Source organism: Choristoneura fumiferana, chromosome 10 (assembly GCF_025370935.1).
Source record: "Choristoneura fumiferana chromosome 10, NRCan_CFum_1, whole genome shotgun sequence".
NCBI classification, from domain to species: domain Eukaryota; kingdom Metazoa; phylum Arthropoda; class Insecta; order Lepidoptera; family Tortricidae; genus Choristoneura; species Choristoneura fumiferana.
This window is the reverse complement of record NC_133481.1, coordinates 14,652,048-14,659,450: the sequence shown is the minus strand read 5'-3', so window position 1 is coordinate 14,659,450 and position 7,403 is coordinate 14,652,048.

The following is a 7,403-nucleotide window of genomic DNA, read 5'->3' as shown; positions in this document are numbered from 1 at the left end:
GAGTACCTGTGTGCATAGCTGCATACCACATTTTAACCTAATCTTTCAAATCATTTTAACGTATCGATACAAACGCGATACAGACGCGAGTTTATGATAGATGAATAGTTAGTACTTAGTAGTATTATATTAATCCATACTAATATTATAAATGCGAAGGTGTGTTTGTGTGTTTGTCCGTCTTTCACGCCGTAACGGAGCGACGGATCGACGTGATGTTTGGCACAGAGATAGTTTATGAGCCCGAGAGTGACGTAGGCTACTTTTTATCCCAGAAAAATGCACAGTTCCCGAGGGAACAGCGCGCGATAACCGAATACCACGCGGGCAAAAGCTAGTAGTTATATAGGTCTAAGTATCATCATTTAATTTACTTCAAACATTCAGTAGTTCCTGCAAGCTTCATTGCTAGTTAATCTCGGAGTACTAACCGACGTGATTGCAAGGATCAATCCGCTTAACTATTTAACTTAACGCAAGTCCGTATCAAGGCGTTGCTTAGCATTTAAACTAAAAAGTTACAATACATTAAACTGCATTTAAAATACCTCGAATACTTTTTAGGTCTCAATCTCGTCACTATGACGAAACTGACGGCTTCGAAATACTTTATTTATGCGTAAACGTAACGTTTTTAACGCGTAACGTTCACAAATGCTGACGCATCGTAGTACGCAGTGACGTAGCTCATACGTCACTTTTTTGACGCGTAACTTCCAAATACATGCGAATTTTAAGCACTGGTTCTCAATGAGGCATGTCCTTGCCCTTACGGTGTGTCACTCTGATACATCATCATCATCATCATCATCACCAGCCGGTCGACGTACACTGCTGAACAGAGGTCCCCCCCATAGAACGCCACAATGAACAACAACTCGTTACTTGCATCCACCGGTTGCCCGTAATTCTCACGATTTTCACTAATTTAACTCTATGTATTTCTAGGGCCAGTATAGGACGTCTCAGATTTATATGCGCTCTCCGCTGTGGCAGATTAATCCAGGTACACTTTTTAGCCATCCCGACTGAGACATAAAAGCGCTGATTTCTTAGCGGCCCTTTTCTAACCGTGTCTGTCAAATCACCCGCCTTTTAATTGTGAACAATCAATAAAGTCCCCAGTTGGAGACAATCATACGGCTCGTAAACCCTGATAGTTGTTTAGTTACTTCCGCTACATATAATTACGTTCAATTTATTACCCATGTTATTGTTAAGGCAGTGTTGGTAGCTGAGTTAATAGTTTAGTTAAATTAAGGATTAGGTCTTACTGCCGTACGCAGAGCCATCTATTCAGTAGTGACGATTTTAAAACAAAGGAATTAAATTTTACTGATTCAGGTGTTAATTAACGGAGCATCATTTGAATGAAGTACAAAGCCTGTTCCTTCGCCACCACAGTGCGTATGAAAAAAGCGCGGATTTAAGGGCTGTAGGTAGTTAAATTAATTTTTAATTTAGTTAAAATACATTACAGTTTATTGACTAGGTATTTTAAAGCGCAATGTATTTGTCTATTTTTAAAAGATTGAAAACTATTTCGAAATTAATGTTTTTTTTAATTTATAACCTTCATTTGACAGTAAGTGTCGTCTTTGAGGTCCATTTCTGTTTCAACGAACATTAAGCTTCGAATTAACTGTTACTTCATACAGTACCATTTTGTACCACTACATTTAAAAGCAGTGTCCGTGATTGGAAACTATTTACTGTTTACTCGTTACTGAGTATTCTTTTATCTTATTGATCGAAGAATGTAGCGGTTGATAGTAGAGAGCATAGTGCACCAGAGAACTAACGGAGCATTTTACAATGAGGATCGTACCTATTTTTATATTTAAATATTAATTTTAATAACCGTCATAGGAAATAACAGTAGCCAGATCATACGTTCTCTGCAGTTAAAAATCAACAATCAAATAAACCACATAATAAATCAAAACAACCACAAGACCATATATTACGCTAATCCCGGGCACCACACAAAATCAATCTATCCACAAATGTGACAAAATTAGCGTGTAATATCCCTGTTCGAATTATGGACGCCCTCTTTTCCCGCCAAAATACAACGAGGACTAGAGATGGGACAGTACCATCAGGCACGCGGCCGGCGCGCGGCCGCCACGCGCGCGATGGACCCCTGAGGACGGAACCCTAGGTTTATTTAACATGAGGATGTTGGGACCCGTGTCATCGGACCAACGCCCTCGCTAATTCAGTTTAGATTTCATCAGTTCGCGTCGTAAAGCAAATACTCGATTGCATTGTTTTTTAATTGATCAAACAGGCACTTTGTTCGCGACGTTTCGGAGTTTGTTCGTCGCGTTGCTTAGTAGAACTGAAATTCACTCGTATACTAAAAATTATGGGAAAAGTAAACGTTTGCTTTTAAATCGCTTAATTGTCCTGTTATCCCTGTCTTGCTCAAAATTACTGGGTCATAAATAATACATTGCAATGATGAATCGAGTTAAAATGTCAGCGTAGAAACCTGAATGCAGAGACAAAATGGTAACTTGGTTTTCTGCATAATAAACATTACTTTTTTATCAAACATTAAAAAGTACGATACAATGACACTTTATTGAACACTACATAATCAATAATTCAGATATATCAGATTATTTATACTTATACAAGAAGTAGATACAAATATATTTTTGTGTTTTTATTTTTAGTTAAATGAAATAAAGGATATAGGCATAGGCCCTACTCTTTACCGGTTCAAACTCCAAAAATTCCCAAATCCAAAGCACGCTTTTCCCAACTCGTACCCTCACCTTCCACCCAGACACCCACAATGATTTCGCACAAAGCCATTAAACCGTATAGCGCCGGCCATGCGTCAGCCTCTATTCTAATGGTAATGCCGCGCGATATTGTGCCCTCCATAACAAATGTTGATTTTATACACAACGCCGTAACAATAGTGCGCAAATACCTAGACACTATAGGAGATGCGATTTGGATAATGCTACACCAGAAATAATAATGGGCGTGCGGTATTCTGCTTGTTTACTCGGTGACCGCACTGATTTTTTTATATCAGTTTTGTAAGGGTCGCTTTTGAGAAAATTGTAGTGCAATGAGAATCTGATTCGGTGAAAAAAATTGGTGAATTCAGCAATCAAGTGGCACGTTAAAAAACTGGGTAGGTAAGTGCCTTTCGTGCCATTGTTCAAATGGCATTTAATATTGGCTTGAAAGATCTCATTTTTGTTAGTTTAATATTTTACCTTATTATATTTTTATTATTTGCTGCAGCAATCAATTGTCAGTAAAATGTCTTATTATTTTGCATTACATTATGGTTCAAAATATTCCTTGGTTCTGGACATACAGACAAATAGATAGGGGAGCTTTTGTAACAGAATCCTCTTTGGGGTACCTTATCCTAAAAACTGACTTCTAGTAACTGTTGCACCAACAGAATATTTCTGAAGCCTTTCAACCTTAAAATATGGATGGTTTATAAAAAAAATCTTCATCATCTCTAAGGATATTACCGCCATAGCATACTTATTTAGTTACTTAACAAACTTAGGTATATAACAATGGTTCATCTGAGTAAAATCGTTTTGAAATGTCTTGAAATACGCAGCATTATTTTGATATTCATATAAGCAACATCACACCGAACATACAACCAACGCACGATACACAACACCAATTTCAGCAACAAAAGACCGCATATACTATAGTTATGGTTATATGTTTCATTTAATATAATTTAAAGGTGCCCACCTGCCAACCCTATCCTCATACATATTCATGCAAGCGATTAATCACACAGCTACCTACAAGTTGGTCTTCTCTGGTAAACGGTACCGAAATTAAGAAAATTTACCAGAGAAATTAGTTATGCGTGTGTATGGTAGGTGTGGAAGGGTATTTGGACCCGTCTTAAAGGAGTTAAAGTTTTATGAATAAATAGCTACGTTTTTACCTATTAAAAAATTGCTGTTTTTTTTTACAATGATTTCGTGAAATATTGTGAAATTTTTGGTAGTATCTTGTATTGAGCATGTATAATTTATATTTAGTATTATATTTAATCTAAGCCCATAATCATAAGACAATGTCAAATACACTATCCTATTAGTATCGATGACATTTATTATTATTAAAATAATACCTACACTAGCCGCTCTTAAAGCTGATGCGTAACGTTTGTATGTATATCACTGCGCTTGTGTTTTTATTATTTTTTGTGCTTGTCTAGTGTAAGTATTTTTAAACCAGTTAACTGAAGGTGCACTTATCACATTTACATCACACACATCACATCTCATATCATCATCATCATCTCATGTCTTATTACATTAACTTGAAACTTTGGCAAATTAAGTTTAAAAAATAAAATTTTACCTAATTGAACGGGAACAGCCACAAAGCCTCGATAACTGTCGTAGAGTTGCTTGTTTAAGTACTTATCTGTTTTTACCGGATACATTTTAGTGAGTGTGCGGAAGAATTACATGATTTAATTCCTCCATCTCCGTTTTATTAACGGACATCCAGGCGAAGGGTCTTCACCCTTATGTAGTTAGTATTCCATTGCTCCGCACGAAGTGGTTTGCTTCATCTTTCCTAATGCGAACTGCTAAGGAATGGAATTCGCTGCCGTCATCTGCAGGTAGGTACTTGCACATATAGGTAATCTAGGTCTCGTCAAGCTAAAGTGAGGCTATTACTGAACCAGAGAGATACACCTTTGACCTCATCTCATCAAGTGAAATATGGATTAATTACGGGTGAGTTTTATATCAAAAATATACCTTTTTTTAAGTCGGGTTTCATATATGTAGAGCTATATATCAACGCAGATTCTAAATCAAAATAAATTATGTAGGTAGTTTAATGAACGATAATGTCAACGTGGTTCCAAACGACCGTTAAAAAATGAACAAATAATCCTTCCCACTAATAGTGTAATCACTTTTTAAAACGGTGTATTAGGAAACAACAAAAAACATTCAAAAACAAGAAAGAAGATTTATGACCACGGCGCGTGCCCACAGTTTTTTTATTGCTTCCATAAAAAAGTAGTTTACAATGTCACCGTAAGTCTCCGATGAAATGTAAAAAAAAATATTAGCATACAGAATGCATATTAAAAATCGCATAATACGTATAATGCCTCCATCTGTCGGTGGGCGGGCGCGAAACGTATGGCAATATGCTAATACTTAGCTGTGCTTATATCGCAAAAATTGCAAAAAAAATTAAGCAAAACGAACTAATGTGATTTTGCATAAGCAGTTAGGCATTTCTATGATGTCTCTTGTATCGACCTACACGCAAAGATAGAGCTACAAACATGATGACAATTCTAAGATTCAAAACAAAAATTGCAACCTAATGTTTGCACCTAATGTTACTGATGAGGAGGTTCTCAACTCGGTGTTTTTAGGGTTCCGTCGCTCAGTTTACAAAAACGGAACCCATATACATAGGATTACTTTGTGGTCTGCTACTCCTTAGAGCAGTAGGTGAATAAATCAAACTTCTAAGTAAGTCAATGCAGTCAAAAGATTATGTTTATTAAAAAAGGTATTTCCATTCCAAGAAATGTCTGAAAATCTTTTTTTATGTCTGTCTGTCTACATCAGTGATCATCTTAAACAACACACTGGGTACATTTTACTAAGGATATTCATAAATAAATACAATTTTATACGGAACCCTCGGTGTGAAAGTCTGACACGCACTTAGTCGATTTTTTCATTTGCAACAATATAACCTACTTCCCGTTACATTTAAATTTTAAGAAAAAAATACCGTCCCTGAAGGAAGTTTTATTTTCTAAAAATTATTTTACTTAGTTACTTGAGTGAACGGATTGACTTGAATTTAACAAGTAGATATCTATTCTATATATGTGGTAAAACCGTAAAAAAACGAATAATTAACTATCGTCAGCAAAAAGGCTTCTGTTAACCCCAACTCAGATCCCGATTGGGCCTAAAAACATAAGTGAATCGTGTCAAACAACATCAAACGTTTATCACGGAACAGCAGGCGACGAGCGCGTGCGCGTCGCACGCAATCGCGAACCAATCCGTCAACAAACGTCAGTGAGCGTCAACGGGCGTCAGTAAACGTCAGTCTCCGGGGACGACGCCGATTGACACCCGGTGAACTGACTAATTTGACTGGTAATGCCAACGAAAAACTATAAGTTTGGATATTATTTGCCTCGAAAGAACTAAGAAGAATTTAATAATTTGTTCGCCCTTTCTATGTTGAGCACATATTTGTTATATATCAGTCACATTTGACGATGCTATTTACGCACTTACCATCCTAACAAATTGGCTAATAACATGATGAGGAAACACGCCACATTTAGTCGGCTGAAGAGGAGATCCATCCAAGACCTACTGAAATGATCGCTCATTACCTATTATGCATAGATACGGGCGCGTCACTGGACGCGCACCGACCAGGACAATATAAACGCACTTGAACTTCTGCTGAATGTCCCGAAGAGACAGATTGCGAATTAAAATATAAACAAAAAAAAATACGCTTATGCTTAATTTTGAGGATGTAAAACTCTTTATTAAACTAAGCTTTATCCCGCAGCTACGCTCTCTTGCACTGACTCAGTAACAGCCTATTCACAAATATCCTGTCCTGAGATCCACTGCTTCCAATCCATACGGCCATTCGTTATCAGCATAATTAGTACGTCACGAAATAGCCCGTGCAGTTACTCAATTTAACGGGCGAACTTTTTATTCATCGCTCATTCAGCCGGGATTACACCTGCGAACGGCGACGCACTACAGAATGGTCAGGTGCGACCACATGGAGGGCAGAGGGGTCCGCTGGAGGGAAAATGGTACCTACCTACATTCAAATTCAAATTAAAATATTTTATTCATATAACATTGTACACAGTAATTATTTTTTTAATTGTTAGTAGGTATTATTTTAACAGATTTTTTTGTGGTTAGCTGCTTGCTCGAGGTTCACACGGGTTTAGGTAGGTAGGTACTAGTAAAGAAAATTATACCAAATAGGTGTATAAAGCCTACCTATTATAAAATTTCATTTTGTCTGGTCCGCATGCAAATTGTGTAGTTATATCCTGTCTTGTCTTGAAGAAAAATAGGTGGGTTACCTAATAGGTACTTATAAATAACCGGAGCAAACAAACTTGAGTGTTCAATTTGAAACACGCCTTACTATGTGTGAACAAGTTATAACTTAAATACGGCTTTGCAGTCTCTTGAATAACCGACATAGTCAAGTGAATTAGCTCGTAGCAGTGGCAATGGGCAGGACGGAATGGACACGAATGGGTAGCCGTTGGGGCCGAAAAGTTCCCGAATGGAGACTATGCAGCGTAGGACGTCCACCAACGAGATGGTTAAAGCCGTGGGTTCACG